The sequence below is a fragment of the Gorilla gorilla genome, chromosome 12 (assembly GCF_029281585.2).
Source record: "Gorilla gorilla gorilla isolate KB3781 chromosome 12, NHGRI_mGorGor1-v2.1_pri, whole genome shotgun sequence".
NCBI classification, from domain to species: Eukaryota; Metazoa; Chordata; class Mammalia; order Primates; family Hominidae; genus Gorilla; species Gorilla gorilla.
Window position 1 is genome coordinate 88,793,771 of NC_073236.2, and position 14,032 is coordinate 88,807,802.

Consider the following 14,032-nt stretch of genomic DNA (forward strand, 5'->3'; position numbering starts at 1 on the left):
GAGGAGATAATTAGTTGGGATCAAGCAATATAAAACTAGATACTGGCCATGAATTTTCCAAAACCAAAGAAAAATATAAGCTTAAATATTTAGAAAGCCCATAAGCAGGAAAAACACAAAGAAAACCGTCACTTAAATGCTCATAGTAAAAATGCCTAAAATTATGGTCTTAAAAACCACCATCGGGTTGGGAGAGGAGGACCTGGGAAAAGGCCTTGGAAAGACACATTAGCTTAAAGGAGCAATGATAAAACTGCAGAGCTGACATTTCAACATAGTAAGTGGAAGCCAGAAAATATTGGGATATTTTTTAAATGCTTAAAGAAATAATGTCCAAACTAGAATATTCTATCCAGTATAGTTTTCTTTTCAAAATGAATGCCAAAATGAGTGTATTGTAAAATACACTCCACAGGTACACAAACTAAATGAAATAACAAAGGGAATTTTTCATACAGAAAAAAATAAGTTCAATGGAAGCAAGTAAGTAAAAGAAGGAATGAAGAGCAAAGAAAAAGATATATGTATAAATAATTATAAATAAATATTGACCTATGAAGTAATCATTGTAGTGAGCTATGGATTATAATGTAGAAATATAATAAAAACAACAATAGCACAAAAAACAGAAAAGGGCAAAAGAATTTTAAAAATTTAAAAGTTCTTGCATTGTCCTGGAAGTATTAATTTATGTTTGACTCTGATAAATCGATCACTCATGCTATGCTCCTAGGAAACCACTAAATGCTCCTACAGGAGAAAATATTAAGTAACAAATGTAATAAAAGAAAGGAGATGATAAGAACATAAATAGTAAGATGCTACATACATACTCAAATGTATCAGTAATGACTTTAAATATAAATAGACAAAGAACTCCAAGTAAAAGACAAAGACTTTCATATGGAATTTAAAAAGTCAACCAAATGCAATTTATAAAAGAAGTATAATAAATTAAAACATACAGAAAGAATAAGGCAAAAAATAAAAAAGATATACCTTATGGAAACTAACCAAAATATATCTGGGTTAGCAATATTAATAACTGATAAAATTAACTTTAAGGCAAGCAGTATCACTACAGATGAAAAGGAATACAACAGAATGTTTAAAACATTCATCTACCAGGAATATATAACAATCTAATTTTTCATTAAACAAATTAAACAAATATATAAAGAAAAAATACATGAAGGTTATGTATTTATAACAAAATATGTAAAGAAACTTTTACAGAATGTGAAGTATTTAGAATATATAAAGTATATGGTAAATAAACTTGATCTGGCAGACATAAAACATTAGCTCCTTAAAATGTAAAGTGTTAACATCTAAAAAAATTAACAAATACAAGGCCTGAAGTTTTAACAAATTTCAAAGGGTTGATATCATAAGGAATATGAATTACGCATGGGTAGTATCATGGAAAAAAATCACCCAGTATTTGAAAATTAGTTCATGTATCTATGGATCACAAAAAAATTCCTAGTTAAGTCTGATTATCCATGGATGAAAAAGAAATCACATCTAGCAATGAAAAATAATTTACCTAAATAATAATGAAATACTACATAGTTGAACTGCTGGAGTGCAGCTAAAGTCATACTAAGAAGGAAATTATAATCTTTGATGGAGAGATTAGATAGAAAAGAAGAAAGTGAAAATTAAAGTTCTAACTATACACCTTGAGAACTAAGAGCTTACAAGAGTGTATTAAACCCAAAGGAAACAGAAGATAAATAACTTAAGTAGCAGAAATCAATTATATAGAAACAAAAATACAGTAAAAAGAAAACAACAATGGCCGGGCGCGGTGGCTGACGCCTGTAATCCCAGCACTTTGGGAGGCCGAGGTGGGCGGATCACGAGGTCAGGAGTTTGAGACCATCCTGGCTAACAAGGTGAAACCCCGTCTCCACTAAAAAAAAAAAAAAAAAAAAAAAAAAAAATTACAAAAAAATTAGCCGGGCGTGGTGGCGGGCACCTGTGGTCCTAGCTACTCGGGAGCCTGAAGCAGGACAATGGCTCGAACCCGGGAGGCGGAGCTTGCAGTAAGCCGAGATCGCACCACTGCACTCCAGCCTGGGCGACAGACGGAGACTCCGTCTCAAAAAAAAAAAAAAAAAAAAAGAAAAAAAAGTAAACAATCACTGATTCTTAGGAAACATAATTAAAATTAATAACTCCCTAGTAACATTTATAAAAGTAAAAAGAGAGAATAAAAAAATTACTTAACACCAGGGGAAATGGAGCATCTGTAGAAATCTTCTATGAATAGAAAAAAATAAAATCTTAGCTTACGTGATCTCGCTAGTGAATATTCTACTAAGAATTTGATGAGAAAAACAATAACGTTATTACGTAAACTCTTCCATAGAATAGAAAAGAAACCCACAATACTTTCCATCTTGTTTTATAAAGATAGTGTAAACCTGCTCCCAAATTGTAGGCTACTTTCTTTCTGGATTTTGGCAGAAATCCTATATACAATATTACCAAAGAAAATTAATAAAAGAGTAATATATGATGAACAAGAAATGCATATGCCAGGAATTTAAGAATGGTCAAAATTTCAAAAATAACCAGTGTAATTCATCACATTAACCAAAGAAATAAGACAAATTATATGATTATTTCAATAAATGTTGAAACAGTATTTGAAGGATTTCACCAATATTAGATTGGGATTAGAAAGGAATTTACTTAATCTAATAAAGTATATATATATATGAAGTATAATAAACGTGCATAATGCTGAATTATTAAAAGCTACAAAATATTGATTCATTATAAAAGCTCATTGAGACAAAAAGATAAATGAAGAATGATATAAAATATAAAATCTATCAAATAGATTTTGATAAAGTTGACACTGTAGAATAATGAATACACTATAGCCTTTTCAATATATAATTCTGGATTAATTGGATACTCCTATGGGTAAAAAATACTCCCTGAGGAAATATTAATCTAAGTGAGAAGGATTAAAATTAAAAACTTTTTGCAATGTAACACAGGAGAATATATATCAAGATAGGAAGATTTTCTTAAACAGGACACATGAAACAATAACTACAAAGGAAAATATTAACAAATTGAATTACATTAACATTTAAGTTTTCTGTTTATCAAAAAAATGAAGAAGGAATAAAGGTTAATTACAGATGGGGGAAAATATTTTAATACATATAACTGCACAAGCAATCATACCCGGAAAATTTAGAGTCCCTACAATTGATTTTAAAAGACAAGTAATCAAATTATTTAAAAATGGGCAAAAGACATGAATAGACCCTTTTTAAAAGAGGATATCCTAATGGCCTATAAATATATGAATAGGTACCTAACATAATTGGTCATCTGGAAATTAAAAAATAAAATGTTAATGAGATACCAGTGAAACCAACTAGAATATCGAAAATTAAAATGATTGATAAATTTTTTTGGCCAGAAAGAGAGAAATTCTCACACACTGTTTTTCAGTGTATAAATAGTGACAACTTTGGAAATCTGTTTGTCAACAACTACTAAAATTAACCCATGACCCAGCAATTCCATTCCTAGGCATGAACCCAGTGGAACTGTGTACATATTTGCAACAAATAACATGTACAATGTTTATAAGATGTCATTTGTAAGACTCCAATACTGAAAATAATACAAATGTTTATCAACAATTGACTAGATAAATATTGGTAAGTTTATAAAACTGAATTCAACATTGACAATGAACAAAATCACTGCTGCATGCAACATGGATGGATTTCACAAACATGAAGTTGAATAAAAGAATGCAGACACAGAGTAGAACATACTGAATTATACCACTTATCTAGATAGCAAAAACAAGAAAAATTAGTTTTGGGAGTTTGAAATCAAGTTATTAATTAAATTTATGGAGCAGAGAATAGAAAATGACTAGAAGGAATAGGAGTTTAATATTCTAATATTTTATCTTGGTGAAAGTCATAAGGGTATGTTCATCTTTTGAAATTCATCAAGATCAAGACTTACGTTTTCTGTCTTGTATTATGTTATTTTATAATAAATAAGTTTATTTAAACATACTGCCAGTATTAAATCACTAGAAATCTAGAATATTCCTTTTTTCTTATCCTAACATCCTATTTGGAAAGCAGGTTCACTTTGCACTGGTTACCAGCTTGTCTGAGTTTGATGAGACAGAGCACACTCATAAACAACAAGTTACATGATGGAGATTTATTACTTACAAATCGAAAGCAAGGGACAACAGATGCCTGGGATCCATTGTAAACATGTCCCCCAAGCCCCAAGAAAACTGCCTAGAATGGATGGAGCCTTGGCTGTGAGTGGCCCACTTGCCCCACAGCTGACAGACCTTAAAAGGCAGTCTGCCCTGGGTTATATATCTAAAGGGCCATGGAACTCACCGGGCAACAATTTGAAGGACGTCCTACTTCCAGGAGAGAGAGGAACAAAGCCTGGGCTGTCCCAGGCAGTTAATCCATAACTGAAGATGTTATATTTCCTAGGAGGAATAGAAGCAAGGCCTGGGCTATTTCACACATTCCTCTCTATTTCAAGATATTGCATTCTCAGCAAATTCTGTCATTATTCTTGAGAACTAGAAGAAAAAGGCAGGGGGAACTCAGTGCATTAAAATCTTCCTGGAGAATTGTCCCGCACTATCCAAGATTTATTTCTACCTAAAATGTATTGAGATGTATCTGTTTAGGGTGACGTATTCTTGCTGTCTCTATTGTGATTTCCCTTCTTATATTCAATTTCTCAAAAAGTAGACTCTAGAATAATGTCTGTATCTTATATTTATAGTTTTCTACATTTGAAAAGTACCACAATAGAATGGTACAGTGAACAAGAATATGGACTTAAATTTCAGAAAGATTTGGTCCTCACTCTATCAGGAGCGGTCTACAAGTTTGAAGGCAAGATGGGTAGCATCTCCAAGCCATAGTTGGTTGAAAGACAAAAAATGAAAGTGAGAGCACTGTGTATGTGTGTGTGTGTGTGTGTGAGAGAGAGAGAGAGAGAGAGAGAGAGAGAGAGAGAGAGAGAGTGTCTATTTTTCAAGGTTGTAATGGATAAAGTAATATATATGTAAAAGCATCTCCCAAATGGTCTCTTATAATAGTATTATTCATAACTGTATTTTTCCATCCTCTATCATGCATCCTGTACTAGTTTCCCAGGTTTATCATAAACTATCACAAATTGGGTGGTTTAAAATATAACTGGGTGGTTTTTATAACAATAAAACATTTATTCTCTCAGAATTCTGGAGGCTAGAAGGCTAAAATCAAGGTGTCAGCCAGGTTGGTTCTTTCCTAAGGAAAAGTCTGTTCCATGCCTCTCTTTGAGCGTCTGCTGGTTACTGGCATTACCTGGCATTTCTTGGATATATAGTTATATCACTGCAATTTGTCTTTGTCTTCATGATTCTCTTTCTTATACCGCTTCTGTGTTTTCAAATGTGTCTCTCCTTTTAAAGATGCCTGTCACTGGATTTAGGGCACACCCTAATCCAGTGTGACCTTATCTTAATTTGATTACACCTGCAAAGACCCTATTTCCAAATAGTCACATTCATAGATAAGGTGAAGACTTCAACATATCTTTTAGGGGGACAATTCAACTCCCAACATATACCATGCAGGTACTACTATAGGAGAAGCTAAGAGATTTGTCTCTGTTGCCATACAAAGCAAGTAACAAGGCTGCAGCTAGAAACACATATAACTCAGAATTCAGTGCTTCTTGTAACATACCAAACTACTCAAAACAATTATCTTCATGTTCTAAAGGTAAACTTTTAATAGCAACTGTACTGTTTTATCTATCCTATGTGCTTGGCTGAATTTAGAACATGTAAATCAATCTTTTGAAATGTTTACTAGAGAGAATAACCACCCATGATTATGAGTTTGCATGTGTACGTGTATACAAAGCTGTGAAGGGAACAAACTGGTAGGCTGTGTGCCATTTCCAACCAGCAGAGAAGTCTATTTTGTCCTGCACAGGATTGTGGTAGTAGCGGTGATTATTTTTTAATAAGCCAAGATTTTAAAATCAGAAGATTTTACATAAAATTTCAGATTTCCAGCTGCTCTTGTAAAATCGTAGGATCTGGCAACACCAGACTCACATGGTCACAAGCTGTTGGGGCCACAGAATGAATGCCATTTTTAGAGAAGTATGAACATTTTAGGTGCCCACACTGTCTGCCAATCCTCATTGTTTTCCCAGTTTGCCTACCTCGCTCATGTATGTCAAACACCAGACACTGTTAATCATTGCAGTCTGCTCTCCTTGTTCTAGAGAAAATTAAAGTGCCTCTACTGTACTATAACTTCATTCAATGGGATGTGTACATCAAGCATATACTTAAGGATGTAGTTTATTCCTATTTCACTGATCTTCTTTCCTCAGCAAGAGAAAAACTCTTAGCAAAATAAAACTCTTCCCTATTCTGTTTCACGAGTCTCTTCAAAAACCTAAGATATATTTTTTTTTACATAAAAAGTGGGTACTATTGCTCTAATTTGTGAAGTTACAATAAAATATCTACAACTTTCTGTATTCTTAAGATATCTATCTCTGTGGGTGTCTGTAGTATTAAATGAAAAAATGTAAGTAGGACAAATGGATGAGAAAGGCAAACAAAAATGAGAAGAAAACTCTGAAAATAAATGAGGTTTAAAGCTACATTAAGTAGGAGGAGGGCAGTAGTTGGAAAACTGGTAAGAACTGAATATTTTTAAAAATCCATAAGCCCAACATAAAATCAAATAGGATGTGTTTTAAAAGCTAACCACAAAATGTTTCGAGATGCCATCACAGAAAATTGATTCCACAGATTTCTAGGGGGCAGAAATAGGCTAAAAAGAAGCAAAGATATTATAATAAGACTCTTGAATTTCACTGACATCCATAACTCATCACAAATCTCTTGCTCTTTTCTTAAAAGTCATAGTAAGGAATATTAAATAGGACTGGCTAAATTAAACAGATTAACTAGTTGCAGGCACCCAATAAAAATAAATTGGAAGCCACTTTGTGATGAATGAGATAATTCCTTTTCTGGAGCCTAGTAGTTGAGAATGGCGGGCTTCAGTGTAGAGTTAGGTTGTGGGGAAGAAAGTTCTGTTCACAGGAAGAGAAATAAGTCATTAGAGGGGATAATAATGACAGGCTGAAGTGTGCAACTAAATCACTGATCGAGGAAACATAAACCCTCTGGCAGGGACTTTTCACAGACTTCATCTAGCGACAGCTATTCTTCCTCAGAAAGATTTTTCCTCATTGTGGGGGAAGGAGGGGTGGAAGTAAACACAGAGGAACACACCCAGGTGTAAGTGCTGCCCTAGATTTAAAAATACTGCCCATCAAACACGCTGCAGGGTTTCCACATTGAAGCCTTTCTAGCAGGTGCATCGTTCAAAACTTAACTACTGCTCTCAAGGACCTATCTATGTGCTTTCTCTACTGCTGCTTGATACCTTAATAATTATCATTACATTAATGATTTGCAGCCATTTTAAATCACATTCTACCTTCTGATTACAGAAAATTTACATACTCAAGGAAAAGTCGCCTAATTTTACTATGTTTAAGATTTTTTCAAGTAGTAAGAAAGTATTTAACATATTGAGTTTGCTTATTTCTCCTGAAAGTTACTTAGTAAGCTTAACAGGAAATTATGTGTCTTTTTGTACATGTAAATCCTAGTCTGTTTATTCCATTTTATAGCTGAGTCTCAAACCCTAGACTTGATTACATTTCCTTGCATTTTTAAATTCATCTAGTTGTAAAATAAATTTTATATGGCAGCATGTTCAATATCTATTCTTAAACTTTTGTAACCAGAAAACTCTAATTGGTTCATATAAAGAAAACTAGAGACATTTAACTGCAAACAAAAAATGGATTATATTTATTATTAAAATAAAGTCATGAGCTAAACAATAGAATTCCAATTGTGCAGCACTGATAATGTAATTGGTTAGAGAAATTCGATAGCAATCTGAAATTTAGTTGAATTAGCATGTAATATTTTCCTGATACTGTGATTATTTTAGTAAAAGTGGCTTCATTTTGATCATCTATAGGACAGTAAATAGAAAATCCCCTCAGCGATAAATCTTACTGTTTTTTTTGAGTTGTTTCTCATCTTAAGTGAAAATGCATTTAATGTATATCAACTGATATTTTTCCTCATTGTTACCATGTGTTTCTTCTTCTACCCCTTATATCAGTAAAGATAAAGCACCCTTCATAACTGATATCAATATTGGAATTCATAGGTATCTCAAAGCTTCCACTTTACCTTAATGTTAATTGAGAAAGTAGGTGTTTACACTGATTTCCTAATGTTAAAGCACAGGGTCTGATTGCAGCAATAAACACAGAGCATCTCTGTTGCATTCGTTTCTCAGTCAAAAAAAATCTTACTACTTAGTTTCATTTATTTTTAGTGTAGCGTTAGTCTTCATGTTAGAATTCTCATTAATATTAATAACCTATGGAAATATACTTGCTTTAGGTGAGCATGCATTTCCATTTTCATTGTTGCAAAATGTTTACCAGTTTATGGCATGAGATATTATTTATGTTTCCATATTTGGGTTGCCACAAATTCTCCCAATCAGACATAATCATAAACAAGCACCTTGATTTCACAGTTACCTCATTTGTTCTGAGTGGTAGCTAGGGGCAGGAGTTGAAATCCTTAACATATTTCTGTAGCCTAAAATTAGTAGATTCCCTAAGGTGATTCAGGAGGAATTAATCCTACTTCCCACCTTCTAGAAAAATACTAGATTGTTCTTACAAATGTTAGATTGCTTCAAATTCAGATCTACAGGAATTACCTCACATCTTGCCCAGAAACAAACAAAAAACGTAGTAACATTGAAAACACGTCACCTATAATATGTAACAAAGTACATGAATATCATATATTTCATACAGTATTAGTCATTAAGGAATGTTATGGCAAAATTCTGGAGTTGACTGTTTAGTTTCCTAGACTCCTCTTGATGAAAGTCTTAGAAAGGAAAAGGAATGAACAATTACGGGCATCTGCATTCTGCCAAGCACTTTGCTAGGTATATCTGATGATCCGTTCAAAGTCAGTGTAGCAAGGTGGTTAAGATTACAGAATTGAGTTTGGATTTTTCCTCACACTGTTGCTTGCTTACTAGACTTTGACTATCTGGGCTAATCTCTCTATGTTTCACTTTTTCTCATTGGTAAAATGAGTGAAATCCTAGAACCTACCTCTTAGAGTTGCTGTGAGGTTAGAATAAGTTAATGTAAGTAAAGCACTTAGAGCACTGTTTGTCGAGGAGTAGGCACAAAATTAACATTCAATGTTGACATTATCTCCACCAAGTCATATAAATGGAGATGCCATTATCTTTATTTTACTGATGAAAAAACTGCCACTTAGAGAGTTGAAGTAATTTATGGAGAAACAACAGAAAAACTCATACTTTAAAATAAATTAACAACTTTTATCATTAAATTATGTTGTGATATTTGCATTCTAAGCTACAAACTGATAGTTTTCTCTATGCATATTTACTGAAAAAAAAAAAGATCCTGGGGCTGTCCACTTCCTTGGACCACATACAGTAAGTACCTTAAACCTGATTGCAAAGGGGATTACTCTAATACATCATCTATTCCTTCAGTTTATATAGTTTGTGTGTGTGTGTCAGGGAGGCAGTGGTGAAGAGATGTGGGAACACTGGTCTTTTTAATCTGAAAATTTACACATGCAGCATAAGAATGTCAACATTTTTTTTAAATCAAAACACCACAGAAGACATCTCAAGGAAAACCTTGATTCAGTGGAAACACTGTGTAGCCCAATTAAAGATAAAATAAAAATTCACAAAGACGAAACGAAATAAAGTAGGAAATTGTTCAGATCACATGCACTGGTGGTAAATAATGAGTTTTTATGAATCCAGGTAAAAGGCAGTGCTTTGACTCTTAAGAGTGCCTCTAGCACTACCATAATGTTCACTGATGCATGTTCACACCAGATCTTAAGAGCATCATGGAACCAAGTTAGACTTGATTTTTGAAAGTGGGCTGTCCATTCCACTTACTTTTGCAATAAGCTTTAGCTCTATACTAAACACATCGCGGTGTACCTTCTGTACTATTTGTCCTATAACCTAATGGTAGGAAAAATTGAAAAAGGCCCTGAATTAACTAGACTATTTTTTGTTTCAAGTTCACTGAATGAAAGAATAATTTAGATAAGTAATTTTCTGGGTCTTAGTTTTATATCATTTAAAATTAAATTTTTGTTTTAAGAATCATGTTAACAGCTATTATTTCATTACATTCCCAAAGCAATCTTATGGAATAAGCTGACAATGACTAATACCTCTATTTTATAGTCAAAGAATTCGGGTTTCAGAGAAATTCCTTCCATTGAGGTAAACAGAACACAGAGTGGGTTGTAGTTGATAAATATAGCCAAAATTCCACAATTTGGAATCCACAATTCCAAATATGTTATGTTTGTTTATTCATTTCATCTTCACAACATCAAACACATGAAGAGGGAGCTATTATTATATCCATTTTACAGATGAGGTGACTGAGGCAGCATAAGATTAAGTATCTTGCTGAGGTTACAACTAATAAATGGCAGAGATTGAATTGAAGCTCAGACAATCTATTTCCCAAACATGTAACCACTTGACAAAACTGCCTCTCTAAGGGCGATAAACATATTAAAACCTGTGATACCCGCCTTCAGGTTATTTAGACCCTTTTACAAAAGTAGTGAAAGTATAAATCGGCTTATCATAGGAATGAGTTCTAGTTTTTTGGAAGAATATACATATTGTAATTGTAATATATATTATTTTGATGTTCCCAAATTTATCCAGTTCTTAAATTCTTGCTCTATAGGGCCTGGAGGCCAAAAATAGTCTTGCCTTACAGTATTTGAGGTTCAGACTATTAGGTTTGTGGCGTTGCAATAAAAATGTCTGTATCTGCTCCAAAACTAACCCAGGCTAGGAATATACAGGAATAGGAATTTAAATGCCCATAGGGTGCAAACCATAATTTAAAGCCACAGACCCCGAACTCCTCTACCACCTAATCTGTAAGCTCCCTTAGTTTTAACCCCTTTCTCACCAAACCCAGCAATGTCTATTGGGCATGCCCAGTTGTATGGTTAGAGCCTCACACCCAGTTTTACTTTCACCAGGTTTTACCAGCTGCAAAACGGAGGAGGAGACGGAGGGAAGAATTAAACAGGTAGAAAACTTGGTTCAAGACAGAGCACAGAAGGCTGGAGAATGACGAGAGGCTGCAGTAAAAAGCACCTTGTCAGACACAGTTGATCGTCGTCTGCAAGTTGGCATCTTACCCTGGTGGGTTCCTTTTACATCTTTTTGGCACAGCCTAGGCAAGTCATGAAGATTTGTTGTGATTACCCAAGGCAGAGCCACAGTAAGGGGTGGGGCAAGGGACATCGGATCTAGGAGAATGCCAGTGCCTGTGTGAGTCTTGCTTGCCCCTGCATTCCTCGAAAAGCTGCAGCTTCTTTTCAAGGGTTCCGAGCAGGAGACCAAGGTGCACATGTAAAGCCAGAGCTCATCATAATTATCGACTCCTTGGCCCCTTCTCTTCGACTGCTGGGCCCTTTCCTGGCACCCTCTCAGGTATCCCCGCCCAATCACTACTAAACCCCGGAGAAGTGGAATCTCCATACAGCTTTCCATGGGTCTAGCAGGGGCCTGGGCATGCTCAGTAGGCTACGTGGTTCTCTGGTTCGTGTTCGTTTGTTCGTTCTCTCTCTCTCTCTCTCTCTCTCTCTCTCTCTCTCTCTCTCTCTCTCTCTTTTTCTTTCTTTCCGATGGGGAAGAGAGGGTGGTGACAACTTAGAAGCGCTTGCGGCAGGTCCCCGCCCGCAGGATCAGGCTCCCCCTGCAAGGGGACGATGCAAAGGTAAAAGCACCTCGCTCCGCAGCATCCAGACCTGGAGGGGCTGCGACCACGGGCCGAGCCCACCCATTCCCCAGCCAAAGGACGGGCCCGCCGCTCTCCATGGTACTGCGGAGAGCTCAGCTCCGCCCTTCTCTTTCAGAAGGACAGCACCCGGCGTCACGTAACCCAGCCTTCTCAGGCTCCACCACCGCCTTTTCCTTCCCAGCTCTTTCCGTCTCCTCCCCCTCCTCCTCCTTCTCCTCCTCCTCCTCCTCCTGCTCCCCTCCGTTGCCTGTTCTCCCCTCCCGCACTCCTGGAGATAGACGCTCAAGCCTGACGCCTCTGAAAAGGCAGCAGCAGTCGCCTTATCCATAGACCTCAGGAAATTCGCTTTGACCGATGCATGCTTCAGGCTCTGGTTCAAGCTAAGGGGAATAACCGGGCAGGTAAAGAAGCTCAATTTGGGTTGGGGGGAGGGGATGGGGCGAGGCAAGCTGAAGAAGGATATCTTTCCCCATTGTAACTGAGCCAGGATCTGCCACAAATACACAGGGAAAGATGGGTGGTGGGAGGGTGGAGGAGTGTAGATCTTGGTTGTTTTGCATGAAGCCTTTTAAATAGATGGCAAGAAGAGATGGTGGAACTGGGGTAGTAACTGAAAGGCTGAATGCAGTGATTTATTAGCAAAAGAAAGAAAAGAAGAGACAGGCTAGATATCAAAGCAATAAAATATCGCTCCATATATTTCTTTCCCTACCTCATCAGCCCCACACTGTGCCCATCGTTAATTTGTGCAGTAGACCCCGAGCTCCAAGAAACTGCACTGGTATTAGAGATGGAGCTTAGAGACTGGGCGGGAAAGCCAGGGAGAATTTTGGGTGTGCATTGGTATTGAGAGACTTTGCAAAAGCCAGGGGTGAAATAATAAGCACTTCTAAAATTTCTCTCAGAGATTTCATGTTCTTTATGAAGATATATATATATTGAAGGGTGCATAGAAAGGTATAGGTGTGTATGTGTGTGTGATATCAGAAACATTAAAATATGCAACTGCAGCCGATGAGCGTACTGTATTGATCCTCCTAGTGACTTGGGATGAATTTGATTCTAGAAATGAAAGAAAAGATTAATGATGCTGTTAGTCTGCTTTTGAATTAGAGCGCTTCTTCTTTTGGCTGCAGTAAGGATGTTTTTCAGATCCCTTTATTTCATCCTCTAATTTGTGAACTGGCCAGGTCTTTCTGGCACCTAGAGAGAATCCTCTTTTCTCCATATAAATACAGATACTCGCTCACATACAATGAGCTTCCTCCAAGAACTGGGAAAACCAGTTAACCTCCCTGTGATAAGAATGTACATATATCTATATGTACATATATATTTGCTCTAGGGTTTTTCTCTCTTCCACCATCCCTTAAAATTGTCAAGGTGTGCATTAGTGGAGGAGGGCAGGAGGGATGGGAGAAAAAAGGTTATGTGATCAATGTAACATTAATTAATACAATAATTGGCTCTAACAGAGTTACACACACAAGAAAAAAAAAGGTTTTCTAACACATGAGCTTGAGAAAGGGTTCAAAGCACTACTCTTGATCATGATATTCCAGATTTATTTTGCAAATGACTGAAAATTTAGCAGATTCCTGAGTTCACTTAAAATATGAAAGTATACTGAATAATATGCTATTTCAGATGATTTGACGAGCCCCTTTCCTTGGGTTTGATACAGGAGAAGACAAGATATGACTGGTGATTGCTGATGGTGTGGAATGTATCAGCCATAATAAATAAGCAACTGAGATTTTTATTTCCTTTTGCTAGTGGGCAGTGTGTATGTGCGCACACCCGCACTGTGTGTGTGTGTGTGTGTGTGTGTGTGTGTGTGTGTTGAAAGAGAGAGAACCAGTCACCAATTTCATCTGGGAGGAACTTCAAGTGGGATACCCTAGCTTGGTGGCTCTCAGCTGACACCTGTAGGGATTGCTCTGTACTGAAGAGAAATGCTCTCAGCTCCCCCCATGGAGAAGCAGCAGCACAATGCGGTGCCATAAATTACTGCTAGTTTCAGCTT

General features: G+C 36.1%; 1 protein-coding gene and 1 long non-coding RNA gene across 25 annotated transcripts in view; one reads left to right on the forward strand and one right to left on the reverse strand.

Moving 5' to 3' along the window:
* The window catches only part of LOC134756793 (uncharacterized), a 1,394,997-nt gene extending 1,383,224 nt beyond the window's left edge, over positions 1–11,773 (reverse strand). The window contains exon 1 of the long non-coding RNA XR_010129979.1: positions 11,358–11,773. This is a non-coding gene — a long non-coding RNA (uncharacterized lncRNA). The remainder of the gene's footprint in view (positions 1–11,357) is intronic.
* Positions 11,774–11,868: 95 nt separating this feature from the next.
* NRXN1 (neurexin 1) overlaps positions 11,869–14,032 on the forward strand; it is a 1,113,820-nt gene continuing 1,111,656 nt past the window's right edge. For 9 of the 24 annotated variants that reach the window (XM_063695882.1, XM_019021142.4, XM_063695883.1 and 6 more), the window contains exon 1: positions 11,889–12,407. The gene's annotated coding sequence lies outside the window, so the exon portion shown is untranslated. Of the gene's footprint in view, positions 12,408–14,032 lie in introns of all 24 variants that reach the window. The other 15 variants (XM_063695886.1, XM_031008027.3, XM_031008031.3 and 12 more) reach the window with 6 other exon arrangements.